The sequence below is a fragment of the Garra rufa genome, unplaced genomic scaffold (assembly GCF_049309525.1).
Source record: "Garra rufa unplaced genomic scaffold, GarRuf1.0 hap1_unplaced_007, whole genome shotgun sequence".
NCBI lineage: Eukaryota > Metazoa > Chordata > Actinopteri > Cypriniformes > Cyprinidae > Garra > Garra rufa.
Window position 1 is genome coordinate 117517 of NW_027394282.1, and position 25470 is coordinate 142986.

The window sequence follows — 25470 nt, forward strand, 5'->3', positions numbered from 1 at the left end:
TCGCATTCCTCATCATTCCCTTTTACCTCCATTTCTTCCTTATTCCTTTGAGCCCCGATTTCTCCTGTGTCCAAGACATTATGTAAGCTCTCAGTCAGTTCTGATTGTGTCCATAAATCGCTGTCCCGTTTCTCCTCTGTTGAATCCTTGTTTCCTTGTTCTCGTTCCATCTCATCCATAACTCTTTGTACATTGTCTGTGATTTCCATTTGTGTCCAAGCACCATCATCCTGTTGAGGTTGCATTGTCTGTTTGTCCTTTACGTTCTGCTGCTGTTCTGCATCCTTTCTCATAATTATCTCATTTGCCTGTGTATCTGTTGTTCCCTCCTCTCGCTGTTTGTTGTCTCGTCTATGCATCTGCACGCTTATTTGCTGACTTTCCTCCTCCATCCCTTCCTCCTCCTCTTCCTCACTTCCAATCCAACATTCACATTTATTTAAAAACTGTCTGCAATCCGGGCACTTTATCGCACTGCAGTCCCTCGCGAAGTGCCCCCTCTCCTCACATTTAAAACACTTAAAATCTGGACAGTCTTTCACCACATGTTCGGGGCTCATGCACAGCCTGCAGGTTTTAACCTGATGACTGTGCATCACCCTAAAATACTGTGGGCCCTCTGCTGTCTCTATTCTTGTGCTGTACGGGAGGGAGTCTACTTCCTTGGGGAACCTGGTTTTTACAATCCTTGTCCCATCTTCAATGTCTGTACCCGGATAGACTCTTCTTTTTATTGTTGAAAGGGGACAAACTCCCCAACCTTCCAATTTATCTAAAATTTCTTTGTCAGCAACATAAACGGGCAGATGCATAAACGAAACAACATAGTCTCTATTTTGCAGTCGTTTGACTTCACAGTTAATCCCTTTGATAGTCAATCCATCTGTTAATAATTCAGCATCTTCTTCCCGTTCGAGCGTTACCTCATATTCCTTTGTCTGTTTTGGTCTCACCGCCAGAATCCTTCCATCTCCGATCCGCTCTGTCACCGCTTTTATTACATCAATCGCCCTCGCCTCCATTGCTTGTCCTATTTCCACAGTAACTGTTGCTTCTTTCAAATAAATTCTTTTCCGGTTCTCTTTCCTTGCATCCTTCTCTGATTCTTTTCCATCTCGTTGTCGTTTACCCAGTCCGCTGTCACTCGCCCTCTGTCGTCCGTCCGCCATTGCCAGGTCTGTTTCCGTAGATCCGTCCATTGTTAACAAAACACAAAGAAAGTAAAAAAAACGGGGGGAAAAAAACACAAAAAAACAAACAAAACAAAAACGCAAATAAATTCCTCCCAAACAGCCCAGGCTGCTGGGAGGAAAACTTTAACCAAAAAAAAGGCTACACTTATGAAATAAACAGTAAATTAACACAAAATCAGAGTCAAACAAACAAAAGTAGAGGAGAGCCTTCCTCTCCCAACTGCTGCCAACCACTTCCTGTTGCTCTCTAGCGCCTCAGGTGGGGGTATGGCCGTAAGCGAAGGCTGCTCCAAAAAGTGGGCTATTTAAAGATCAGCCTCCGTAAAAGCCAGCATATTATATAAATAGTGAAGAAAAGGCAAAAGCTTACAGCACCTGGTATTCCCAGGCGGTCTCCCATCCAAGTACTAACCAGGCCCGACGCAGCTTAGCTTCCGAGATCAGACGAGATCGGGCGCTCTCAGCGCGGTATGGCCGTAAGGGAGGGTTGCTCCAAAAAGTGGGCTATTTAAAGATCAGCCTCCGTAAAAGCCAGCATATTATATAAATATTGAAGAAAAGGCAAAAGCTTACAGCACCTGGTATTCCCAGGCGGTCTCCCATCCAAGTACTAACAAGGCCCGACGCTGCTTTGCTTCCGAGATCAGACGAGATCGGGCGCACTCAGCGCAGTATGGCCGTAAGCGAGGACTGCTCCAAAAAGTGGGTTATTTATAGATCAGCCTCCGTAAAAGCCATCATATTATATAAATAGTGAAGAAAAGGCAAAAGCTTACAGCACCTGGTATTCCCAGGCGGTCTCCCATCCAGAGTTACAACATTAAAATGGGGTCAGAATTAACTGTGAGAGATGACTAGTGGTTAAAAGAATGAGACATAAAAGAAGATTGGTTTAAATAGATTTGGTTTTTATACAAGGTTCACATAAAATACTTTAAAACAACACGATAAAACTAGGTAAATGCTGTTAAAAGAATACAGTTCATTTGTCCATACCCTAAAAACAGTCCAAGAATCCCAGTGTGTTGATAAGTCCAATGTGAGTGTCCACCATTGTATATACAATCCACAGAAAGTGTAATCCAAAGTTTGCAGGTGGTGAATGGAAAGGTGAGCTCTAAAATTAGCAAACTCCTTAATCCAACAGTTTGGTGACTGTCCTTTGTTTGTCATGCTGCTCTCTTATACAGTTGTACTTCCTGCTTCCTGTCATGTGTCTAGTCACATGGCAGGCCAACCATCCATTTATTTAAGACACACACTTAAAATGTTAAGAGCAATAAAATGGCCTAAAAAAACATGTAAAACACTTAACACTCTATAATACATTTAAATGATTGTAATAAATAGAGCGGTAAAACACGTCTTTCTAAAAGCCAGCATATTATATAAATAGTGAAGAAAAGGCAAAAGCTTACAGCACCTGGTATTCCCAGGCGGTCTCCCATCCAGAGTTACAAGATTAAAATGGGGTCAGATTTAACTGTGAGAGATGACTAGTGGTTAAAAGAATGAGACATAAAAGAAGATTGGATTAAATAGATTTGGTTTATATACAAGGTTCACATAAAAGACTTTAAAACAACACGATAAAACTAGGTAAATGCTGTTAAAAGAATACAGTTCATTTGTCCATACCCTAAAAACAGTCCAAGAATCCCAGTGTGTTGATAAGTCCAATGTGAGTGTCCACCATTGTATATACAATCCACAGAAAGTGTAATCCAAAGTTTGCAGGTGGTGAATGGAAAGGTGAGCTCTAAAATTAGCAACTCCTTAATCCAACAGTTTGGTGACTTTTTTTGTCATGCTGCTCTCTTATACAGTTGTACTTCCTGCTTCCTGTCATGTGTCTAGTCACATGGCAGGCCAACCATCCATTTATTAAAGACACACACACACTTAAAATGTTAAGAGTAATAAAATGGCCTAAAAAACATGTAAAACACTTAACACTCTATAATACATTTAAATGATTGTAATAAATAGAGCGGTAAAACACGTCTTTCTAAAAGCCAGCATATTATATAAATAGTGAAGAAAAGGCAAAAGCTTACAGCACCTGGTATTCCCAGGCGGTCTCCCATCCAAGTACTAACCAGGCCCGACGCTGCTTTGCTTCCGAGATCAGACGAGATCGGGCGGTCTCAGCGCAGTATGGCCGTAAGCGAGGGCTGCTCCAAAAAGTGGGCTATTTAAAGATCAGCCTCCGTAAAAGCCAGCATATTATATAAATAGTGAAGAAAAGGCAAAAGCTTACAGCACCTGGTATTCCCAGGCGGTCTCCCATCCAGAGTTACAACATTAAAATGGGGTCAGAATTAACTGTGAGAGATGACTAGTGGTTAAAAGAATGAGACATAAAAGAAGATTGGTTTAAATAGATTTGGTTTTTATACAAGGTTCACATAAAAGACTTTAAAACAACACGATAAAACTAGGTAAATGCTGTTAAAAGAATACAGTTCATTTGTCCATACCCTAAAAACAGTCCAAGAATCCCAGTGTGTTGATAAGTCCAATGTGAGTGTCCACCATTGTATATACAATCCACAGAAAGTGTAATCCAAAGTTTGCAGGTGGTGAATGGAAAGGTGAGCTCTAAAATTAGCAAACTCCTTAATCCAACAGTTTGGTGACTGTCCTTTGTTTGTCATGCTGCTCTCTTATACAGTTGTACTTCCTGCTTCCTGTCATGTGTCTAGTCACATGGCAGGCCAACCATCCATTTATTTAAGACACACACTTAAAATGTTAAGAGCAATAAAATGGCCTAAAAAAACATGTAAAACACTTAACACTCTATAATTCATTTAAATGATTGTAATAAATAGAGCGGTAAAACACGTCTTTCTAAAAGCCAGCATATTATATAAATAGTGAAGAAAAGGCAAAAGCTTACAGCACCTGGTATTCCCAGGCGGTCTCCCATCCAAGTACTAACCAGGCCCGACGCTGCTTTGCTTCCGAGATCAGACGAGATCGGGCGGTCTCAGCGCAGTATGGCCGTAAGCGAGGGCTGCTCCAAAAAGTGGGCTATTTAAAGATCAGCCTCCGTAAAAGCCAGCATATTATATAAATAGTGAAGAAAAGGCAAAAGCTTACAGCACCTGGTATTCCCAGGCGGTCTCCCATCTAAGTACTAACCAGGCCCGACGCTGCTTTGCTTCCGAGATCAGACGAGATCGGGCGCTCTCAGCGCAGTATGGCCGTAAGCGAGTACTGCTCCAAAAAGTGGGCTATTTATAGATCAGCCTCCGTAAAAGCCATCATATTATATAAATAGTGAAGAAAAGGCAAAAGCTTACAGCACCTGGTATTCCCAGGGGGTCTCCCATCCAAGTACTAACCAGGCCCGACGCTGCTTTGCTTCCGAGATCAGACGAGATCGGGCGCACTCAGCGCAGTATGGCCGTAAGCGAGGACTGCTCCAAAAAGTGGGTTATTTATAGATCAGCCTCCGTAAAAGCCATCATATTATATAAATAGTGAAGAAAAGGCAAAAGCTTACAGCACCTGGTATTCCCAGGCGGTCTCCCATCCAGAGTTACACCATTAAAATGGGGTCAGAATTAACTGTGAGAGATGACTAGTGGTTAAAAGAATGAGACATAAAAGAAGATTGGTTTAAATAGATTTGGTTTTTATACAAGGTTCACATAAAAGACTTTAAAACAACACGATAAAACTAGGTAAATGCTGTTAAAAGAATACAGTTCATTTGTCCATACCCTAAAAACAGTCCAAGAATCCCAGTGTGTTGATAAGTCCAATGTGAGTGTCCACCATTGTATATACAATCCACAGAAAGTGTAATCCAAAGTTTGCAGGTGGTGAATGGAAAGGTGAGCTCTAAAATTAGCAAACTCCTTAATCCAACAGTTTGGTGACTGTCCTTTGTTTGTCATGCTGCTCTCTTATACAGTTGTACTTCCTGCTTCCTGTCATGTGTCTAGTCACATGGCAGGCCAACCATCCATTTATTTAAGACACACACACACTTAAAATGTTAAGAGCAATAAAATGGCCTAAAAAAACATGTAAAACACTTAACACTCTATAATACATTTAAATGATTGTAATAAATAGAGCGGTAAAACACGTCTTTCTAAAAGCCAGCATATTATATAAATAGTGAAGAAAAGGCAAAAGCTTACAGCACCTGGTATTCCCAGGCGGTCTCCCATCCAAGTACTAACCAGGCCCGACGCTGCTTTGCTTCCGAGATCAGACGAGATTGGGCGGTCTCAGCGCGGTATGGCCGTAAGCGAGGGCTGCTCCAAAAAGTGGCCTATTTAAAGATCAGCCTCCGTAAAAGCCAGCATATTATATAAATAGTGAAGAAAAGGCAAAAGCTTACAGCACCTGGTAATCCCAGGCGGTCTCCCATCTAAGTACTAACCAGGCCCGACGCTGCTTTGCTTCCGAGATCAGACGAGATCGGGCGCTCTCAGCGCAGTATGGCCGTAAGCGAGTACTGCTCCAAAAAGTGGGCTATTTATAGATCAGCCTCCGTAAAAGCCATCATATTATATAAATAGTGAAGAAAAGGCAAAAGCTTACAGCACCTGGTATTCCCAGGCGGTCTCCCATCCAAGTACTAAAAAGGCCCGACGCTGCTTTGCTTCCGAGATCAGACGAGATCGGGCGCACTCAGCGCAGTATGGCCGTAAGCGAGGACTGCTCCAAAAAGTGGGTTATTTATAGATCAGCCTCCGTAAAAGCCATCATATTATATAAATAGTGAAGAAAAGGCAAAAGCTTACAGCACCTGGTATTCCCAGGCGGTCTCCCATCCAGAGTTACAACATTAAAATGGGGTCAGAATTAACTGTGAGAGATGACTAGTGGTTAAAAGAATGAGACATAAAAGAAGATTGGTTTAAATAGATTTGGTTTTTATACAAGGTTCACATAAAAGACTTTAAAACAACACGATAAAACTAGGTAAATGCTGTTAAAAGAATACAGTTCATTTGTCCATACCCTAAAAACAGTCCAAGAATCCCAGTGTCTTGATAAGTCCAATGTGAGTGTCCACCATTGTATATACAATCCACAGAAAGTGTAATCCAAAGTTTGCAGGTGGTGAATGGAAAGGTGAGCTCTAAAATTAGCAAACTCCTTAATCCAACAGTTTGGTGACTGTCCTTTGTTTGTCATGCTGCTCTCTTATACAGTTGTACTTCCTGCTTCCTGTCATGTGTCTAGTCACATGGCAGGCCAACCATCCATTTATTTAAGACACACACTTAAAATGTTAAGAGCAATAAAATGGCCTAAAAAAACATGTAAAACACTTAACACTCTATAATACATTTAAATGATTGTAATAAATAGAGCGGTAAAACACGTCTTTCTAAAAGCCAGCATATTATATAAATAGTGAAGAAAAGGCAAAAGCTTACAGCACCTGGTATTCCCAGGCGGTCTCCCATCCAGAGTTACAAGATTAAAATGGGGTCAGATTTAACTGTGAGAGATGACTAGTGGTTAAAAGAATGAGACATAAAAGAAGATTGGTTTAACCCTCAAAGACCGATACAGCCGCCGGCGGCTAAAAATAACTATTGTTTTAAATGTTTAATAACTTTTGAACCGCTAATCCAATTTGAATGCTTTAAAAAGTCTCGTAATGTACAGAGTCTACTCTTTTCAGTGATATCGCATTTGTCTCATTTGGATATTCAGTGGCTCCGTAGTGAGCGTGATTACGTCATCGCATTTCCTCAGCACTGATTCGTCAGATGAAATCAATACGTTTCGGTCCTGAGCCAAACAGGAACGATTGTTGATGCTTAGTCCCACCCCTGTGCCCAGATTGGTTCAAACTGTCATCTATTCAACCAATAAACATAGGTTTTGGTCTTTTGAACCACCGATTAGTATGTTTCTTTGGAAAACTGAACATACGCAAAGTGAAAGCAAAATGCGTCTTGCTTGCATGAAATCAAACGCAAAATAACACATTTGCATGACAGCATTCTTTGAAAATGTACAGAAATACTCACGACAGAGCCCTTTGACATAACACAAACCAAAACCACGGATGAAACAGCAGTACCTATCAGATAAAGCACTGGAATTAAGATTTTGTCATCACTAGGCGATCCCCTGGTAAAATACATTCAAACACAGACTTCAGCCATCTGATCCATCTATTTAGTTGTTATATTATATTAACTAATTCTTATATAATTATTAAAGATTATTTGCACTATCTTTTCGGTTGCACTCTATATATTTCGCCCTCAATTTGTGTGAAGTTTGTAAATAATTTGTACTGATTGTTTATTTTTTTTGTTGCACAAGACAAATTGTGCAATTTTTCTGTTGCTACTTTCTACACTGTTTGTGTTAGATTACAAATATATTTATCTATTATTTTTGCTGTGTTTTGCTATTATATAACACTGTTTCTGCTATGACTTTACTCCTGAAACGTTTTTGAACAGATCTATATTGTCAATAAACTAAATATGTCTGTTTTTCACTGAAAAGCACCTATAATAATATTGTAATAATTGGCTATAACTTGCTTGGGGAATGTTATATATAGAAAAAAAATTATTTGGAAGTGTAAAACACCTAAATACAAATTTTTAAAGAAAAAAATCCATACTTCAGAAGTTTTTGTTTGAGTACACAGTAAAAAAAACACCCAATTGTTGCTAGCGTTTTTCCTAAAACTCTGGAAATTGACTAATATTTAGAGAAAACAAAGGAAAATTTTAATTTTAAACTAGCTAGACATAAATTTCAAGTTCTTATGTTTATAATGATATATGACATTTGATGCTGACTGCTAAAATAGGTCTGAAAAAACAAAGAAATATACAGGTGCCTCAGGTGCCCCAAAAATGTTCTAGGTCTTTAAGGGTTAAATAGATTTGGTTTATATACAAGGTTCACATAAAAGACTTTAAAACAACACGATAAAACTAGGTAAATGCTGTTAAAAGAATACAGTTCATTTGTCCATACCCTAAAAACAGTCCAAGAATCCCAGTGTGTTGATAAGTCCAATGTGAGTGTCCACCATTGTATATACAATCCACAGAAAGTGTAATCCAAAGTTTGCAGGTGGTGAATGGAAAGGTGAGCTCTAAAATTAGCAACTCCTTAATCCAACAGTTTGGTGACTTTTTTTGTCATGCTGCTCTCTTATACAGTTGTACTTCCTGCTTCCTGTCATGTGTCTAGTCACATGGCAGGCCAACCATCCATTTATTAAAGACACACACACACTTAAAATGTTAAGAGTAATAAAATGGCCTAAAAAACATGTAAAACACTTAACACTCTATAATACATTTAAATGATTGTAATAAATAGAGCGGTAAAACACGTCTTTCTAAAAGCCAGCATATTATATAAATAGTGAAGAAAAGGCAAAAGCTTACAGCACCTGGTATTCCCAGGCGGTCTCCCATCCAAGTACTAACCAGGCCCGACGCTGCTTTGCTTCCGAGATCAGACGAGATCGGGCGGTCTCAGCGCAGTATGGCCGTAAGCGAGGGCTGCTCCAAAAAGTGGGCTATTTAAAGATCAGCCTCCGTAAAAGCCAGCATATTATATAAATAGTGAAGAAAAGGCAAAAGCTTACAGCACCTGGTATTCCCAGGCGGTCTCCCATCCAGAGTTACAACATTAAAATGGGGTCAGAATTAACTGTGAGAGATGACTAGTGGTTAAAAGAATGAGACATAAAAGAAGATTGGTTTAAATAGATTTGGTTTTTATACAAGGTTCACATAAAAGACTTTAAAACAACACGATAAAACTAGGTAAATGCTGTTAAAAGAATACAGTTCATTTGTCCATACCCTAAAAACAGTCCAAGAATCCCAGTGTGTTGATAAGTCCAATGTGAGTGTCCACCATTGTATATACAATCCACAGAAAGTGTAATCCAAAGTTTGCAGGTGGTGAATGGAAAGGTGAGCTCTAAAATTAGCAAACTCCTTAATCCAACAGTTTGGTGACTGTCCTTTGTTTGTCATGCTGCTCTCTTATACAGTTGTACTTCCTGCTTCCTGTCATGTGTCTAGTCACATGGCAGGCCAACCATCCATTTATTTAAGACACACACTTAAAATGTTAAGAGCAATAAAATGGCCTAAAAAAACATGTAAAACACTTAACACTCTATAATTCATTTAAATGATTGTAATAAATAGAGCGGTAAAACACGTCTTTCTAAAAGCCAGCATATTATATAAATAGTGAAGAAAAGGCAAAAGCTTACAGCACCTGGTATTCCCAGGCGGTCTCCCATCCAGAGTTACAAGATTAAAATGGGGTCAGATTTAACTGTGAGAGATGACTAGTGGTTAAAAGAATGAGACATAAAAGAAGATTGGTTTAAATAGATTTGGTTTATATACAAGGTTCACATAAAAGACTTTAAAACAACACAATAAAACTAGGTAAATGCTGTTAAAAGAATACAGTTCATTTGTCCATACCCTAAAAACAGTCCAAGAATCCCAGTGTGTTGATAAGTCCAATGTGAGTGTCCACCATTGTATATACAATCCACAGAAAGTGTAATCCAAAGTTTGCAGGTGGTGAATGGAAAGGTGAGCTCTAAAATTAGCAAACTCCTTAATCCAACAGTTTGGTGACTGTCCTTTGTTTGTCATGCTGCTCTCTTATACAGTTGTACTTCCTGCTTCCTGTCATGTGTCTAGTCACATGGCAGGCCAACCATCCATTTATTAAAGACACACACACACTTAAAATGTTAAGAGTAATAAAATGGCCTAAAAAACATGTAAAACACTTAACACTCTATAATACATTTAAATGATTGTAATAAATAGAGCGGTAAAACACGTCTTTCTAAAAGCCAGCATATTATATAAATAGTGAAGAAAAGGCAAAAGCTTACAGCACCTGGTATTCCCAGGCGGTCTCCCATCCAAGTACTAACCAGGCCCGACGCTGCTTTGCTTCCGAGATCAGACGAGATCGGGCGGTCTCAGCGCAGTATGGCCGTAAGCGAGGGCTGCTCCAAAAAGTGGGCTATTTAAAGATCAGCCTCCGTAAAAGCCAGCATATTATATAAATAGTGAAGAAAAGGCAAAAGCTTACAGCACCTGGTATTCCCAGGCGGTCTCCCATCTAAGTACTAACCAGGCCCGACGCTGCTTTGCTTCCGAGATCAGACGAGATCGGGCGCTCTCAGCGCAGTATGGCCGTAAGCGAGTACTGCTCCAAAAAGTGGGCTATTTATAGATCAGCCTCCGTAAAAGCCATCATATTATATAAATAGTGAAGAAAAGGCAAAAGCTTACAGCACCTGGTATTCCCAGGGGGTCTCCCATCCAAGTACTAACCAGGCCCGACGCTGCTTTGCTTCCGAGATCAGACGAGATCGGGCGCACTCAGCGCAGTATGGCCGTAAGCGAGGACTGCTCCAAAAAGTGGGTTATTTATAGATCAGCCTCCGTAAAAGCCATCATATTATATAAATAGTGAAGAAAAGGCAAAAGCTTACAGCACCTGGTATTCCCAGGCGGTCTCCCATCCAGAGTTACACCATTAAAATGGGGTCAGAATTAACTGTGAGAGATGACTAGTGGTTAAAAGAATGAGACATAAAAGAAGATTGGTTTAAATAGATTTGGTTTTTATACAAGGTTCACATAAAAGACTTTAAAACAACACGATAAAACTAGGTAAATGCTGTTAAAAGAATACAGTTCATTTGTCCATACCCTAAAAACAGTCCAAGAATCCCAGTGTGTTGATAAGTCCAATGTGAGTGTCCACCATTGTATATACAATCCACAGAAAGTGTAATCCAAAGTTTGCAGGTGGTGAATGGAAAGGTGAGCTCTAAAATTAGCAAACTCCTTAATCCAACAGTTTGGTGACTGTCCTTTGTTTGTCATGCTGCTCTCTTATACAGTTGTACTTCCTGCTTCCTGTCATGTGTCTAGTCACATGGCAGGCCAACCATCCATTTATTTAAGACACACACACACTTAAAATGATAAGAGCAATAAAATGGTCTAAAAAAACATGTAAAACACTTAACACTCTATAATACATTTAAATGATTGTAATAAATAGAGCGGTAAAACACGTCTTTCTAAAAGCCAGCATATTATATAAATAGTGAAGAAAAGGCAAAAGCTTACAGCACCTGGTATTCCCAGGCGGTCTCCCACCCAGAGTTACAAGATTAAAATGGGGTCAGATTTAACTGTGAGAGATGACTAGTGGTTAAAAGAATGAGACATAAAAGAAGATTGGTTTAAATAGATTTGGTTTATATACAAGGTTCACATAAAAGACTTTAAAACAACACGATAAAACTAGGTAAATGCTGTTAAAAGAATACAGTTCATTTGTCCATACCCTAAAAACAGTCCAAGAATCCCAGTGTGTTGATAAGTCCAATGTGAGTGTCCACCATTGTATATACAATCCACAGAAAGTGTAATCCAAAGTTTGCAGGTGGTGAATGGAAAGGTGAGCTCTAAAATTAGCAAACTCCTTAATCCAACAGTTTGGTGACTGTCCTTTGTTTGTCATGCTGCTCTCTTATACAGTTGTACTTCCTGCTTCCTGTCATGTGTCTAGTCACATGGCAGGCCAACCATCCATTTATTAAAGACACACACACACTTAAAATGTTAAGAGTAATAAAATGGCCTAAAAAACATGTAAAACACTTAACACTCTATAATACATTTAAATGATTGTAATAAATAGAGCGGTAAAACACGTCTTTCTAAAAGCCAGCATATTATATAAATAGTGAAGAAAAGGCAAAAGCTTACAGCACCTGGTATTCCCAGGCGGTCTCCCATCCAAGTACTAACCAGGCCCGACGCTGCTTTGCTTCCGAGATCAGACGAGATCGGGCGGTCTCAGCGCAGTATGGCCGTAAGCGAGGGCTGCTCCAAAAAGTGGGCTATTTAAAGATCAGCCTCCGTAAAAGCCAGCATATTATATAAATAGTGAAGAAAAGGCAAAAGCTTACAGCACCTGGTATTCCCAGGCGGTCTCCCATCTAAGTACTAACCAGGCCCGACGCTGCTTTGCTTCCGAGATCAGACGAGATCGGGCGCTCTCAGCGCAGTATGGCCGTAAGCGAGTACTGCTCCAAAAAGTGGGCTATTTATAGATCAGCCTCCGTAAAAGCCATCATATTATATAAATAGTGAAGAAAAGGCAAAAGCTTACAGCACCTGGTATTCCCAGGGGGTCTCCCATCCAAGTACTAACCAGGCCCGACGCTGCTTTGCTTCCGAGATCAGACGAGATCGGGCGCACTCAGCGCAGTATGGCCGTAAGCGAGGACTGCTCCAAAAAGTGGGTTATTTATAGATCAGCCTCCGTAAAAGCCATCATATTATATAAATAGTGAAGAAAAGGCAAAAGCTTACAGCACCTGGTATTCCCAGGCGGTCTCCCATCCAGAGTTACACCATTAAAATGGGGTCAGAATTAACTGTGAGAGATGACTAGTGGTTAAAAGAATGAGACATAAAAGAAGATTGGTTTAAATAGATTTGGTTTTTATACAAGGTTCACATAAAAGACTTTAAAACAACACGATAAAACTAGGTAAATGCTGTTAAAAGAATACAGTTCATTTGTCCATACCCTAAAAACAGTCCAAGAATCCCAGTGTGTTGATAAGTCCAATGTGAGTGTCCACCATTGTATATACAATCCACAGAAAGTGTAATCCAAAGTTTGCAGGTGGTGAATGGAAAGGTGAGCTCTAAAATTAGCAAACTCCTTAATCCAACAGTTTGGTGACTGTCCTTTGTTTGTCATGCTGCTCTCTTATACAGTTGTACTTCCTGCTTCCTGTCATGTGTCTAGTCACATGGCAGGCCAACCATCCATTTATTAAAGACACACACACACTTAAAATGTTAAGAGTAATAAAATGGCCTAAAAAACATGTAAAACACTTAACACTCTATAATACATTTAAATGATTGTAATAAATAGAGCGGTAAAACACGTCTTTCTAAAAGCCAGCATATTATATAAATAGTGAAGAAAAGGCAAAAGCTTACAGCACCTGGTATTCCCAGGCGGTCTCCCATCCAAGTACTAACCAGGCCCGACGCTGCTTTGCTTCCGAGATCAGACGAGATCGGGCGGTCTCAGCGCAGTATGGCCGTAAGCGAGGGCTGCTCCAAAAAGTGGGCTATTTAAAGATCAGCCTCCGTAAAAGCCAGCATATTATATAAATAGTGAAGAAAAGGCAAAAGCTTACAGCACCTGGTATTCCCAGGCGGTCTCCCATCTAAGTACTAACCAGGCCCGACGCTGCTTTGCTTCCGAGATCAGACGAGATCGGGCGCTCTCAGCGCAGTATGGCCGTAAGCGAGTACTGCTCCAAAAAGTGGGCTATTTATAGATCAGCCTCCGTAAAAGCCATCATATTATATAAATAGTGAAGAAAAGGCAAAAGCTTACAGCACCTGGTATTCCCAGGGGGTCTCCCATCCAAGTACTAACCAGGCCCGACGCTGCTTTGCTTCCGAGATCAGACGAGATCGGGCGCACTCAGCGCAGTATGGCCGTAAGCGAGGACTGCCCCAAAAAGTGGGTTATTTATAGATCAGCCTCCGTAAAAGCCATCATATTATATAAATAGTGAAGAAAAGGCAAAAGCTTACAGCACCTGGTATTCCCAGGCGGTCTCCCATCCAGAGTTACACCATTAAAATGGGGTCAGAATTAACTGTGAGAGATGACTAGTGGTTAAAAGAATGAGACATAAAAGAAGATTGGTTTAAATAGATTTGGTTTTTATACAAGGTTCACATAAAAGACTTTAAAACAACACGATAAAACTAGGTAAATGCTGTTAAAAGAATACAGTTCATTTGTCCATACCCTAAAAACAGTCCAAGAATCCCAGTGTGTTGATAAGTCCAATGTGAGTGTCCACCATTGTATATACAATCCACAGAAAGTGTAATCCAAAGTTTGCAGGTGGTGAATGGAAAGGTGAGCTCTAAAATTAGCAAACTCCTTAATCCAACAGTTTGGTGACTGTCCTTTGTTTGTCATGCTGCTCTCTTATACAGTTGTACTTCCTGCTTCCTGTCATGTGTCTAGTCACATGGCAGGCCAACCATCCATTTATTTAAGACACACACACACTTAAAATGTTAAGAGCAATAAAATGGCCTAAAAAAACATGTAAAACACTTAACACTCTATAATACATTTAAATGATTGTAATAAATAGAGCGGTAAAACACGTCTTTCTAAAAGCCAGCATATTATATAAATAGTGAAGAAAAGGCAAAAGCTTACAGCACCTGGTATTCCCAGGCGGTCTCCCATCCAAGTACTAACCAGGCCCGACGCTGCTTTGCTTCCGAGATCAGACGAGATTGGGCGGTCTCAGCGCGGTATGGCCGTAAGCGAGGGCTGCTCCAAAAAGTGGCCTATTTAAAGATCAGCCTCCGTAAAAGCCAGCATATTATATAAATAGTGAAGAAAAGGCAAAAGCTTACAGCACCTGGTAATCCCAGGCGGTCTCCCATCTAAGTACTAACCAGGCCCGACGCTGCTTTGCTTCCGAGATCAGACGAGATCGGGCGCTCTCAGCGCAGTATGGCCGTAAGCGAGTACTGCTCCAAAAAGTGGGCTATTTATAGATCAGCCTCCGTAAAAGCCATCATATTATATAAATAGTGAAGAAAAGGCAAAAGCTTACAGCACCTGGTATTCCCAGGCGGTCTCCCATCCAAGTACTAACAAGGCCCGACGCTGCTTTGCTTCCGAGATCAGACGAGATCGGGCGCACTCAGCGCAGTATGGCCGTAAGCGAGGACTGCTCCAAAAAGTGGGTTATTTATAGATCAGCCTCCGTAAAAGCCATCATATTATATAAATAGTGAAGAAAAGGCAAAAGCTTACAGCACCTGGTATTCCCAGGCGGTCTCCCATCCAGAGTTACAACATTAAAATGGGGTCAGAATTAACTGTGAGAGATGACTAGTGGTTAAAAGAATGAGACATAAAAGAAGATTGGTTTAAATAGATTTGGTTTTTATACAAGGTTCACATAAAAGACTTTAAAACAACACGATAAAACTAGGTAAATGCTGTTAAAAGAATACAGTTCATTTGTCCATACCCTAAAAACAGTCCAAGAATCCCAGTGTCTTGATAAGTCCAATGTGAGTGTCCACCATTGTATATACAATCCACAGAAAGTGTAATCCAAAGTTTGCAGGTGGTGAATGGAAAGGTGAGCTCTAAAATTAGCAAACTCCTTAATCCAACAGTTTGGTGACTGTCCTTTGTTTGTCATGCTGCTCTCTTATACAGTTGTACTTCCTGCTTCCTGTCATGTGTCTAGTCACATGGCAGGCCAACCATCCATTTATTTAAGACACACACTTAAAATGTTAAGAGCAATAAAATGGCCTAAAAAAACATGTAAAACACTTAACACTCTATAATACATTTAAATGATTGTAATAAATAGAGCGGTAAAACACGTCTTTCTAAAAGCCAGCATATTATATAAATAGTGAAGAAAAGGCAAAAGCTTACAGCACCTGGTATTCCCAGGCGGTCTCCCATCCAGAGTTACAAGATTAAAATGGGGTCAGATTTAACTGTGAGAGATGACTAGTGGTTAAAAGAATGAGACATAAAAGAAGATTGGTTTAAATAGATTTGGTTTATATACAAGGTTCACATAAAAGACTTTAAAACAACACGATAAAACTAGGTAAATGCTGTTAAAAGAATACAGTTCATTTGTCCATACCCTAAAAACAGTCCAAGAATCCCAGTGTGTTGATAAGTCCAATGTGAGTGTCCACCATTGTATATACAATCCACAGAAAGTGTAATCCAAAGTTTGCAGGTGGTGAATGGAAAGGTGAGCTCTAAAATTAGCAACTCCTTAATCCAACAGTTTGGTGACTTTTTTTGTCATGCTGCTCTCTTATACAGTTGTACTTCCTGCTTCCTGTCATGTGTCTAGTCACATGGCAGGCCAACCATCCATTTATTAAAGACACACACACACTTAAAATGTTAAGAGTAATAAAATGGCCTAAAAAACATGTAAAACACTTAACACTCTATAATACATTTAAATGATTGTAATAAATAGAGCGGTAAAACACGTCTTTCTAAAAGCCAGCATATTATATAAATAGTGAAGAAAAGGCAAAAGCTTACAGCACCTGGTATTCCCAGGCGGTCTCCCATCCAAGTACTAACCAGGCCCGACGCTGCTTTGCTTCCGAGATCAGACGAGATCGGGCGGTCTCAGCGCAGTATGGCCGTAAGCGAGGGCTGCTCCAAAAAGTGGGCTATTTAAAGATCAGCCTCCGTAAAAGCCAGCATATTATATAAATAGTGAAGAAAAGGCAAAAGCTTACAGCACCTGGTATTCCCAGGCGGTCTCCCATCCAGAGTTACAACATTAAAATGGGGTCAGAATTAACTGTGAGAGATGACTAGTGGTTAAAAGAATGAGACATAAAAGAAGATTGGTTTAAATAGATTTGGTTTTTATACAAGGTTCACATAAAAGACTTTAAAACAACACGATAAAACTAGGTAAATGCTGTTAAAAGAATACAGTTCATTTGTCCATACCCTAAAAACAGTCCAAGAATCCCAGTGTGTTGATAAGTCCAATGTGAGTGTCCACCATTGTATATACAATCCACAGAAAGTGTAATCCAAAGTTTGCAGGTGGTGAATGGAAAGGTGAGCTCTAAAATTAGCAAACTCCTTAATCCAACAGTTTGGTGACTGTCCTTTGTTTGTCATGCTGCTCTCTTATACAGTTGTACTTCCTGCTTCCTGTCATGTGTCTAGTCACATGGCAGGCCAACCATCCATTTATTTAAGACACACACTTAAAATGTTAAGAGCAATAAAATGGCCTAAAAAAAACATGTAAAACACTTAACACTCTATAATTCATTTAAATGATTGTAATAAATAGAGCGGTAAAACACGTCTTTCTAAAAGCCAGCATATTATATAAATAGTGAAGAAAAGGCAAAAGCTTACAGCACCTGGTATTCCCAGGCGGTCTCCCATCCAGAGTTACAAGATTAAAATGGGGTCAGATTTAACTGTGAGAGATGACTAGTGGTTAAAAGAATGAGACATAAAAGAAGATTGGTTTAAATAGATTTGGTTTATATACAAGGTTCACATAAAAGACTTTAAAACAACACGATAAAACTAGGTAAATGCTGTTAAAAGAATACAGTTCATTTGTCCATACCCTAAAAACAGTCCAAGAATCCCAGTGTGTTGATAAGTCCAATGTGAGTGTCCACCATTGTATATACAATCCACAGAAAGTGTAATCCAAAGTTTGCAGGTGGTGAATGGAAAGGTGAGCTCTAAAATTAGCAAACTCCTTAATCCAACAGTTTGGTGACTGTCCTTTGTTTGTCATGCTGCTCTCTTATACAGTTGTACTTCCTGCTTCCTGTCATGTGTCTAGTCACATGGCAGGCCAACCATCCATTTATTAAAGACACACACACACTTAAAATGTTAAGAGTAATAAAATGGCCTAAAAAACATGTAAAACACTTAACACTCTATAATACATTTAAATGATTGTAATAAATAGAGCGGTAAAACACGTCTTTCTAAAAGCCAGCATATTATATAAATAGTGAAGAAAAGGCAAAAGCTTACAGCACCTGGTATTCCCAGGCGGTCTCCCATCCAAGTACTAACCAGGCCCGACGCTGCTTTGCTTCCGAGATCAGACGAGATCGGGCGGTCTCAGCGCAGTATGGCCGTAAGCGAGGGCTGCTCCAAAAAGTGGGCTATTTAAAGATCAGCCTCCGTAAAAGCCAGCATATTATATAAATAGTGAAGAAAAGGCAAAAGCTTACAGCACCTGGTATTCCCAGGCGGTCTCCCATCTAAGTACTAACCAGGCCCGACGCTGCTTTGCTTCCGAGATCAGACGAGATCGGGCGCTCTCAGCGCAGTATGGCCGTAAGCGAGTACTGCTCCAAAAAGTGGGCTATTTATAGATCAGCCTCCGTAAAAGCCATCATATTATATAAATAGTGAAGAAAAGGCAAAAGCTTACAGCACCTGGTATTCCCAGGGGGTCTCCCATCCAAGTACTAACCAGGCCCGACGCTGCTTTGCTTCCGAGATCAGACGAGATCGGGCGCACTCAGCGCAGTATGGCCGTAAGCGAGGACTGCTCCAAAAAGTGGGTTATTTATAGATCAGCCTCCGTAAAAGCCATCATATTATATAAATAGTGAAGAAAAGGCAAAAGCTTACAGCACCTGGTATTCCCAGGCGGTCTCCCATCCAGAGTTACACCATTAAAATGGGGTCAGAATTAACTGTGAGAGATGACTAGTGGTTAAAAGAATGAGACATAAAAGAAGATTGGTTTAAATAGATTTGGTTTTTATACAAGGTTCACATAAAAGACTTTAAAACAACACGATAAAACTAGGTAAATGCTGTTAAAAGAATACAGTTCATTTGTCCATACCCTAAAAACAGTCCAAGAATCCCAGTGTGTTGATAAGTCCAATGTGAGTGTCCACCATTGTATATACAATCCACAGAAAGTGTAATCCAAAGTTTGCAGGTGGTGAATGGAAAGGTGAGCTCTAAAATTAGCAAACTCCTTAATCCAACAGTTTGGTGACTGTCCTTTGTTTGTCATGCTGCTCTCTTATACAGTTGTACTTCCTGCTTCCTGTCATGTGTCTAGTCACATGGCAGGCCAACCATCCATTTATTTAAGACACACACACACTTAAAATGATAAGAGCAATAAAATGGTCTAAAAAAACATGTAAAACACTTAACACTCTATAATACATTTAAATGATTGTAATAAATAGAGCGGTAAAACACGTCTTTCTAAAAGCCAGCATATTATATAAATAGTGAAGAAAAGGCAAAAGCTTACAGCACCTGGTATTCCCAGGCGGTCTCCCACCCAGAGTTACAAGATTAAAATGGGGTCAGATTTAACTGTGAGAGATGACTAGTGGTTAAAAGAATGAGACATAAAAGAAGATTGGTTTAAATAGATTTGGTTTATATACAAGGTTCACATAAAAGACTTTAAAACAACACGATAAAACTAGGTAAATGCTGTTAAAAGAATACAGTTCATTTGTCCATACCCTAAAAACAGTCCAAGAATCCCAGTGTGTTGATAAGTCCAATGTGAGTGTCCACCATTGTATATACAATCCACAGAAAGTGTAATCCAAAGTTTGCAGGTGGTGAATGGAAAGGTGAGCTCTAAAATTAGCAAACTCCTTAATCCAACAGTTTGGTGACTGTCCTTTGTTTGTCATGCTGCTCTCTTATACAGTTGTACTTCCTGCTTCCTGTCATGTGTCTAGTCACATGGCAGGCCAACCATCCATTTATTAAAGACACACACACACTTAAAATGTTAAGAGTAATAAAATGGCCTAAAAAACATGTAAAACACTTAACACTCTATAATACATTTAAATGATTGTAATAAATAGAGCGGTAAAACACGTCTTTCTAAAAGCCAGCATATTATATAAATAGTGAAGAAAAGGCAAAAGCTTACAGCACCTGGTATTCCCAGGCGGTCTCCCATCCAAGTACTAACCAGGCCCGACGCTGCTTTGCTTCCGAGATCAGACGAGATCGGGCGGTCTCAGCGCAGTATGGCCGTAAGCGAGGGCTGCTCCAAAAAGTGGGCTATTTAAAGATCAGCCTCCGTAAAAGCCAGCATATTATATAAATAGTGAAGAAAAGGCAAAAGCTTACAGCACCTGGTATTCCCAGGCGGTCTCCCATCTAAGTACTAACCAGGCCCGACGCTGCTTTGCTTCCGAGATCAGACGAGATCGGGCGCTCTCAGCGCAGTATGGCCGTAAGCGAGTACTGCTCCAAAAAGTGGGCTATTTATAGATCAGCCTCCGTAAAAGCCATCATATTATATAAATAGTGAAGAAAAGGCAAAAGCTTACAGCACCTGGTATTCCCAGGGGGTCTCCCATCCAAGTACTAACCAGGCCCGACGCTGCTTTGCTTCCGAGATCAGACGAGATCGGGCGCACTCAGCGCAGTATGGCCGTAAGCGAGGACTGCTCCAAAAAGTGGGTTATTTATAGATCAGCCTCCGTAAAAGCCATCATATTATATAAATAGTGAAGAAAAGGCAAAAGCTTACAGCACCTGGTATTCCCAGGCGGTCTCCCATCCAGAGTTACACCATTAAAATGGGGTCAGAATTAACTGTGAGAGATGACTAGTGGTTAAAAGAATGAGACATAAAAGAAGATTGGTTTAAATAGATTTGGTTTTTATACAAGGTTCACATAAAAGACTTTAAAACAACACGATAAAACTAGGTAAATGCTGTTAAAAGAATACAGTTCATTTGTCCATACCCTAAAAACAGTCCAAGAATCCCAGTGTGTTGATAAGTCCAATGTGAGTGTCCACCATTGTATATACAATCCACAGAAAGTGTAATCCAAAGTTTGCAGGTGGTGAATGGAAAGGTGAGCTCTAAAATTAGCAAACTCCTTAATCCAACAGTTTGGTGACTGTCCTTTGTTTGTCATGCTGCTCTCTTATACAGTTGTACTTCCTGCTTCCTGTCATGTGTCTAGTCACATGGCAGGCCAACCATCCATTTATTTAAGACACACACACACTTAAAATGTTAAGAGCAATAAAATGGCCTAAAAAAACATGTAAAACACTTAACACTCTATAATACATTTAAATGATTGTAATAAATAGAGCGGTAAAACACGTCTTTCTAAAAGCCAGCATATTATATAAATAGTGAAGAAAAGGCAAAAGCTTACAGCACCTGGTATTCCCAGGCGGTCTCCCATCCAAGTACTAACCAGGCCCGACGCTGCTTTGCTTCCGAGATCAGACGAGATTGGGCGGTCTCAGCGCGGTATGGCCGTAAGCGAGGGCTGCTCCAAAAAGTGGCCTATTTAAAGATCAGCCTCCGTAAAAGCCAGCATATTATATAAATAGTGAAGAAAAGGCAAAAGCTTACAGCACCTGGTAATCCCAGGCGGTCTCCCATCTAAGTACTAACCAGGCCCGACGCTGCTTTGCTTCCGAGATCAGACGAGATCGGGCGCTCTCAGCGCAGTATGGCCGTAAGCGAGTACTGCTCCAAAAAGTGGGCTATTTATAGATCAGCCTCCGTAAAAGCCATCATATTATATAAATAGTGAAGAAAAGGCAAAAGCTTACAGCACCTGGTATTCCCAGGCGGTCTCCCATCCAAGTACTAACAAGGCCCGACGCTGCTTTGCTTCCGAGATCAGACGAGATCGGGCGCACTCAGCGCAGTATGGCCGTAAGCGAGGACTGCTCCAAAAAGTGGGTTATTTATAGATCAGCCTCCGTAAAAGCCATCATATTATATAAATAGTGAAGAAAAGGCAAAAGCTTACAGCACCTGGTATTCCCAGGCGGTCTCCCATCCAGAGTTACAACATTAAAATGGGGTCAGAATTAACTGTGAGAGATGACTAGTGGTTAAAAGAATGAGACATAAAAGAAGATTGGTTTAAATAGATTTGGTTTTTATACAAGGTTCACATAAAAGACTTTAAAACAACACGATAAAACTAGGTAAATGCTGTTAAAAGAATACAGTTCATTTGTCCATACCCTAAAAACAGTCCAAGAATCCCAGTGTCTTGATAAGTCCAATGTGAGTGTCCACCATTGTATATACAATCCACAGAAAGTGTAATCCAAAGTTTGCAGGTGGTGAATGGAAAGGTGAGCTCTAAAATTAGCAAACTCCTTAATCCAACAGTTTGGTGACTGTCCTTTGTTTGTCATGCTGCTCTCTTATACAGTTGTACTTCCTGCTTCCTGTCATGTGTCTAGTCACATGGCAGGCCAACCATCCATTTATTTAAGACACACACTTAAAATGTTAAGAGCAATAAAATGGCCTAAAAAAACATGTAAAACACTTAACACTCTATAATACATTTAAATGATTGTAATAAATAGAGCGGTAAAACACGTCTTTCTAAAAGCCAGCATATTATATAAATAGTGAAGAAAAGGCAAAAGCTTACAGCACCTGGTATTCCCAGGCGGTCTCCCATCCAGAGTTACAAGATTAAAATGGGGTCAGATTTAACTGTGAGAGATGACTAGTGGTTAAAAGAATGAGACATAAAAGAAGATTGGTTTAAATAGATTTGGTTTATATACAAGGTTCACATAAAAGACTTTAAAACAACACGATAAAACTAGGTAAATGCTGTTAAAAGAATACAGTTCATTTGTCCATACCCTAAAAACAGTCCAAGAATCCCAGTGTGTTGATAAGTCCAATGTGAGTGTCCACCATTGTATATACAATCCACAGAAAGTGTAATCCAAAGTTTGCAGGTGGTGAATGGAAAGGTGAGCTCTAAAATTAGCAACTCCTTAATCCAACAGTTTGGTGACTTTTTTTGTCATGCTGCTCTCTTATACAGTTGTACTTCCTGCTTCCTGTCATGTGTCTAGTCACATGGCAGGCCAACCATCCATTTATTAAAGACACACACACACTTAAAATGTTAAGAGTAATAAAATGGCCTAAAAAACATGTAAAACACTTAACACTCTATAATACATTTAAATGATTGTAATAAATAGAGCGGTAAAACACGTCTTTCTAAAAGCCAGCATATTATATAAATAGTGAAGAAAAGGCAAAAGCTTACAGCACCTGGTATTCCCAGGCGGTCTCCCATCCAAGTACTAACCAGGCCCGACGCTGCTTTGCTTCCGAGATCAGACGAGATCGGGCGGTCTCAGCGCAGTATGGCCGTAAGCGAGGGCTGCTCCAAAAAGTGGGCTATTTAAAGATCAGCCTCCGTAAAAGCCAGCATATTATATAAATAGTGAAGAAAAGGCAAAAGCTTACAGCACCTGGTATTCCCAGGCGGTCTCCCATCTAAGTACTAACCAGGCCCGACGCTGCTTTGCTTCCGAGATCAGACGAGATCGGGCGCTCTCAGCGCAGTATGGCCGTAAGCGAGTACTGCTCCAAAAAGTGGGCTATTTATAGATCAGCCTCCGTAAAAGCCATCATATTATATAAATAGTGAAGAAAAGGCAAAAGCTTACAGCACCTGGTATTCCCAGGGGGTCTCCCATCCAAGTACTAACCAGGCCCGACGCTGCTTTGCTTCCGAGATCAGACGAGATCGGGCGCACTCAGCGCAGTATGGCCGTAAGCGAGGACTGCTCCAAAAAGTGGGTTATTTATAGATCAGCCTCCGTAAAAGCCATCATATTATATAAATAGTGAAGAAAAGGCAAAAGCTTACAGCACCTGGTATTCCCAGGCGGTCTCCCATCCAGAGTTACACCATTAAAATGGGGTCAGAATTAACTGTGAGAGATGACTAGTGGTTAAAAGAATGAGACATAAAAGAAGATTGGTTTAAATAGATTTGGTTTTTATACAAGGTTCACATAAAAGACTTTAAAACAACACGATAAAACTAGGTAAATGCTGTTAAAAGAATACAGTTCATTTGTCCATACCCTAAAAACAGTCCAAGAATCCCAGTGTGTTGATAAGTCCAATGTGAGTGTCCACCATTGTATATACAATCCACAGAAAGTGTAATCCAAAGTTTGCAGGTGGTGAATGGAAAGGTGAGCTCTAAAATTAGCAAACTCCTTAATCCAACAGTTTGGTGACTGTCCTTTGTTTGTCATGCTGCTCTCTTATATAGTTGTACTTCCTGCTTCCTGTCATGTGTCTAGTCACATGGCAGGCCAACCATCCATTTATTTAAGACACACACACACTTAAAATGTTAAGAGCAATAAAATGGCCTAAAAAAACATGTAAAACACTTAACACTCTATAATACATTTAAATGATTGTAATAAATAGAGCGGTAAAACACGTCTTTCTAAAAGCCAGCATATTATATAAATAGTGAAGAAAAGGCAAAAGCTTACAGCACCTGGTATTCCCAGGCGGTCTCCCATCCAAGTACTAACCAGGCCCGACGCTGCTTTGCTTCCGAGATCAGACGAGATTGGGCGGTCTCAGCGCGGTATGGCCGTAAGCGAGGGCTGCTCCAAAAAGTGGCCTATTTAAAGATCAGCCTCCGTAAAAGCCAGCATATTATATAAATAGTGAAGAAAAGGCAAAAGCTTACAGCACCTGGTAATCCCAGGCGGTCTCCCATCTAAGTACTAACCAGGCCCGACGCTGCTTTGCTTCCGAGATCAGACGAGATCGGGCGCTCTCAGCGCAGTATGGCCGTAAGCGAGTACTGCTCCAAAAAGTGGGCTATTTATAGATCAGCCTCCGTAAAAGCCATCATATTATATAAATAGTGAAGAAAAGGCAAAAGCTTACAGCACCTGGTATTCCCAGGCGGTCTCCCATCCAAGTACTAAAAAGGCCCGACGCTGCTTTGCTTCCGAGATCAGACGAGATCGGGCGCACTCAGCGCAGTATGGCCGTAAGCGAGGACTGCTCCAAAAAGTGGGTTATTTATAGATCAGCCTCCGTAAAAGCCATCATATTATATAAATAGTGAAGAAAAGGCAAAAGCTTACAGCACCTGGTATTCCCAGGCGGTCTCCCATCCAGAGTTACAACATTAAAATGGGGTCAGAATTAACTGTGAGAGATGACTAGTGGTTAAAAGAATGAGACATAAAAGAAGATTGGTTTAAATAGATTTGGTTTTTATACAAGGTTCACATAAAAGACTTTAAAACAACACGATAAAACTAGGTAAATGCTGTTAAAAGAATACAGTTCATTTGTCCATACCCTAAAAACAGTCCAAGAATCCCAGTGTCTTGATAAGTCCAATGTGAGTGTCCACCATTGTATATACAATCCACAGAAAGTGTAATCCAAAGTTTGCAGGTGGTGAATGGAAAGGTGAGCTCTAAAATTAGCAAACTCCTTAATCCAACAGTTTGGTGACTGTCCTTTGTTTGTCATGCTGCTCTCTTATACAGTTGTACTTCCTGCTTCCTGTCATGTGTCTAGTCACATGGCAGGCCAACCATCCATTTATTTAAGACACACACTTAAAATGTTAAGAGCAATAAAATGGCCTAAAAAAACATGTAAAACACTTAACACTCTATAATACATTTAAATGATTGTAATAAATAGAGCGGTAAAACACGTCTTTCTAAAAGCCAGCATATTATATAAATAGTGAAGAAAAGGCAAAAGCTTACAGCACCTGGTATTCCCAGGCGGTCTCCCATCCAGAGTTACAAG

At 40.2% G+C, this 25470-nt stretch overlaps 38 non-coding genes across 38 annotated transcripts; all 38 read right to left on the minus strand.

Moving 5' to 3' along the window:
• Positions 1-1556: 1556 nt before the first annotated feature.
• Positions 1557-1675, minus strand: LOC141313778 (5S ribosomal RNA). The gene has a single exon (XR_012349849.1). It is a non-coding gene; the product is annotated as a 5S ribosomal RNA (ribosomal RNA).
• Positions 1676-1759: 84 nt separating this feature from the next.
• LOC141313896 (5S ribosomal RNA) lies at positions 1760-1878 on the minus strand. The gene has a single exon (XR_012349968.1). It is a non-coding gene; the product is annotated as a 5S ribosomal RNA (ribosomal RNA).
• Positions 1879-3243: 1365 nt separating this feature from the next.
• On the minus strand, positions 3244-3362 carry LOC141313802 (5S ribosomal RNA). The gene has a single exon (XR_012349873.1). It is a non-coding gene; the product is annotated as a 5S ribosomal RNA (ribosomal RNA).
• Positions 3363-4088: 726 nt separating this feature from the next.
• Positions 4089-4207, minus strand: LOC141313803 (5S ribosomal RNA). The gene has a single exon (XR_012349874.1). It is a non-coding gene; the product is annotated as a 5S ribosomal RNA (ribosomal RNA).
• An 84-nt stretch (positions 4208-4291) lies between these two features.
• On the minus strand, positions 4292-4410 carry LOC141313745 (5S ribosomal RNA). The gene has a single exon (XR_012349815.1). It is a non-coding gene; the product is annotated as a 5S ribosomal RNA (ribosomal RNA).
• Positions 4411-4494: 84 nt separating this feature from the next.
• LOC141313728 (5S ribosomal RNA) lies at positions 4495-4613 on the minus strand. Its single transcript, XR_012349799.1, has one exon. It is a non-coding gene; the product is annotated as a 5S ribosomal RNA (ribosomal RNA).
• Positions 4614-5343: 730 nt separating this feature from the next.
• Positions 5344-5462, minus strand: LOC141313881 (5S ribosomal RNA). The gene has a single exon (XR_012349952.1). It is a non-coding gene; the product is annotated as a 5S ribosomal RNA (ribosomal RNA).
• An 84-nt stretch (positions 5463-5546) lies between these two features.
• Positions 5547-5665, minus strand: LOC141313902 (5S ribosomal RNA). Its single transcript, XR_012349973.1, has one exon. It is a non-coding gene; the product is annotated as a 5S ribosomal RNA (ribosomal RNA).
• Positions 5666-5749: 84 nt separating this feature from the next.
• Positions 5750-5868, minus strand: LOC141313910 (5S ribosomal RNA). Its single transcript, XR_012349981.1, has one exon. It is a non-coding gene; the product is annotated as a 5S ribosomal RNA (ribosomal RNA).
• A 2721-nt stretch (positions 5869-8589) lies between these two features.
• Positions 8590-8708, minus strand: LOC141313804 (5S ribosomal RNA). Its single transcript, XR_012349876.1, has one exon. It is a non-coding gene; the product is annotated as a 5S ribosomal RNA (ribosomal RNA).
• Positions 8709-10079: 1371 nt separating this feature from the next.
• LOC141313805 (5S ribosomal RNA) lies at positions 10080-10198 on the minus strand. The gene has a single exon (XR_012349877.1). It is a non-coding gene; the product is annotated as a 5S ribosomal RNA (ribosomal RNA).
• Positions 10199-10282: 84 nt separating this feature from the next.
• On the minus strand, positions 10283-10401 carry LOC141313746 (5S ribosomal RNA). Its single transcript, XR_012349816.1, has one exon. It is a non-coding gene; the product is annotated as a 5S ribosomal RNA (ribosomal RNA).
• Positions 10402-10485: 84 nt separating this feature from the next.
• Positions 10486-10604, minus strand: LOC141313729 (5S ribosomal RNA). The gene has a single exon (XR_012349800.1). It is a non-coding gene; the product is annotated as a 5S ribosomal RNA (ribosomal RNA).
• Positions 10605-11979: 1375 nt separating this feature from the next.
• On the minus strand, positions 11980-12098 carry LOC141313806 (5S ribosomal RNA). The gene has a single exon (XR_012349878.1). It is a non-coding gene; the product is annotated as a 5S ribosomal RNA (ribosomal RNA).
• An 84-nt stretch (positions 12099-12182) lies between these two features.
• On the minus strand, positions 12183-12301 carry LOC141313747 (5S ribosomal RNA). Its single transcript, XR_012349817.1, has one exon. It is a non-coding gene; the product is annotated as a 5S ribosomal RNA (ribosomal RNA).
• Positions 12302-12385: 84 nt separating this feature from the next.
• Positions 12386-12504, minus strand: LOC141313730 (5S ribosomal RNA). The gene has a single exon (XR_012349801.1). It is a non-coding gene; the product is annotated as a 5S ribosomal RNA (ribosomal RNA).
• A 729-nt stretch (positions 12505-13233) lies between these two features.
• On the minus strand, positions 13234-13352 carry LOC141313807 (5S ribosomal RNA). Its single transcript, XR_012349879.1, has one exon. It is a non-coding gene; the product is annotated as a 5S ribosomal RNA (ribosomal RNA).
• Positions 13353-13436: 84 nt separating this feature from the next.
• On the minus strand, positions 13437-13555 carry LOC141313748 (5S ribosomal RNA). Its single transcript, XR_012349818.1, has one exon. It is a non-coding gene; the product is annotated as a 5S ribosomal RNA (ribosomal RNA).
• An 84-nt stretch (positions 13556-13639) lies between these two features.
• LOC141313731 (5S ribosomal RNA) lies at positions 13640-13758 on the minus strand. The gene has a single exon (XR_012349802.1). It is a non-coding gene; the product is annotated as a 5S ribosomal RNA (ribosomal RNA).
• Positions 13759-14488: 730 nt separating this feature from the next.
• On the minus strand, positions 14489-14607 carry LOC141313882 (5S ribosomal RNA). Its single transcript, XR_012349954.1, has one exon. It is a non-coding gene; the product is annotated as a 5S ribosomal RNA (ribosomal RNA).
• Positions 14608-14691: 84 nt separating this feature from the next.
• Positions 14692-14810, minus strand: LOC141313903 (5S ribosomal RNA). Its single transcript, XR_012349974.1, has one exon. It is a non-coding gene; the product is annotated as a 5S ribosomal RNA (ribosomal RNA).
• An 84-nt stretch (positions 14811-14894) lies between these two features.
• On the minus strand, positions 14895-15013 carry LOC141313897 (5S ribosomal RNA). The gene has a single exon (XR_012349969.1). It is a non-coding gene; the product is annotated as a 5S ribosomal RNA (ribosomal RNA).
• A 1365-nt stretch (positions 15014-16378) lies between these two features.
• LOC141313808 (5S ribosomal RNA) lies at positions 16379-16497 on the minus strand. Its single transcript, XR_012349880.1, has one exon. It is a non-coding gene; the product is annotated as a 5S ribosomal RNA (ribosomal RNA).
• A 1372-nt stretch (positions 16498-17869) lies between these two features.
• LOC141313811 (5S ribosomal RNA) lies at positions 17870-17988 on the minus strand. The gene has a single exon (XR_012349881.1). It is a non-coding gene; the product is annotated as a 5S ribosomal RNA (ribosomal RNA).
• An 84-nt stretch (positions 17989-18072) lies between these two features.
• On the minus strand, positions 18073-18191 carry LOC141313749 (5S ribosomal RNA). The gene has a single exon (XR_012349820.1). It is a non-coding gene; the product is annotated as a 5S ribosomal RNA (ribosomal RNA).
• An 84-nt stretch (positions 18192-18275) lies between these two features.
• LOC141313733 (5S ribosomal RNA) lies at positions 18276-18394 on the minus strand. Its single transcript, XR_012349803.1, has one exon. It is a non-coding gene; the product is annotated as a 5S ribosomal RNA (ribosomal RNA).
• Positions 18395-19769: 1375 nt separating this feature from the next.
• On the minus strand, positions 19770-19888 carry LOC141313812 (5S ribosomal RNA). Its single transcript, XR_012349882.1, has one exon. It is a non-coding gene; the product is annotated as a 5S ribosomal RNA (ribosomal RNA).
• An 84-nt stretch (positions 19889-19972) lies between these two features.
• Positions 19973-20091, minus strand: LOC141313750 (5S ribosomal RNA). Its single transcript, XR_012349821.1, has one exon. It is a non-coding gene; the product is annotated as a 5S ribosomal RNA (ribosomal RNA).
• Positions 20092-20175: 84 nt separating this feature from the next.
• Positions 20176-20294, minus strand: LOC141313735 (5S ribosomal RNA). Its single transcript, XR_012349805.1, has one exon. It is a non-coding gene; the product is annotated as a 5S ribosomal RNA (ribosomal RNA).
• A 730-nt stretch (positions 20295-21024) lies between these two features.
• LOC141313883 (5S ribosomal RNA) lies at positions 21025-21143 on the minus strand. Its single transcript, XR_012349955.1, has one exon. It is a non-coding gene; the product is annotated as a 5S ribosomal RNA (ribosomal RNA).
• An 84-nt stretch (positions 21144-21227) lies between these two features.
• On the minus strand, positions 21228-21346 carry LOC141313904 (5S ribosomal RNA). The gene has a single exon (XR_012349976.1). It is a non-coding gene; the product is annotated as a 5S ribosomal RNA (ribosomal RNA).
• Positions 21347-21430: 84 nt separating this feature from the next.
• LOC141313899 (5S ribosomal RNA) lies at positions 21431-21549 on the minus strand. Its single transcript, XR_012349970.1, has one exon. It is a non-coding gene; the product is annotated as a 5S ribosomal RNA (ribosomal RNA).
• Positions 21550-22914: 1365 nt separating this feature from the next.
• LOC141313813 (5S ribosomal RNA) lies at positions 22915-23033 on the minus strand. Its single transcript, XR_012349883.1, has one exon. It is a non-coding gene; the product is annotated as a 5S ribosomal RNA (ribosomal RNA).
• An 84-nt stretch (positions 23034-23117) lies between these two features.
• LOC141313751 (5S ribosomal RNA) lies at positions 23118-23236 on the minus strand. Its single transcript, XR_012349822.1, has one exon. It is a non-coding gene; the product is annotated as a 5S ribosomal RNA (ribosomal RNA).
• An 84-nt stretch (positions 23237-23320) lies between these two features.
• On the minus strand, positions 23321-23439 carry LOC141313736 (5S ribosomal RNA). Its single transcript, XR_012349806.1, has one exon. It is a non-coding gene; the product is annotated as a 5S ribosomal RNA (ribosomal RNA).
• Positions 23440-24169: 730 nt separating this feature from the next.
• On the minus strand, positions 24170-24288 carry LOC141313884 (5S ribosomal RNA). The gene has a single exon (XR_012349956.1). It is a non-coding gene; the product is annotated as a 5S ribosomal RNA (ribosomal RNA).
• Positions 24289-24372: 84 nt separating this feature from the next.
• On the minus strand, positions 24373-24491 carry LOC141313905 (5S ribosomal RNA). The gene has a single exon (XR_012349977.1). It is a non-coding gene; the product is annotated as a 5S ribosomal RNA (ribosomal RNA).
• Positions 24492-24575: 84 nt separating this feature from the next.
• LOC141313911 (5S ribosomal RNA) lies at positions 24576-24694 on the minus strand. Its single transcript, XR_012349982.1, has one exon. It is a non-coding gene; the product is annotated as a 5S ribosomal RNA (ribosomal RNA).
• Positions 24695-25470: the final 776 nt, after the last annotated feature.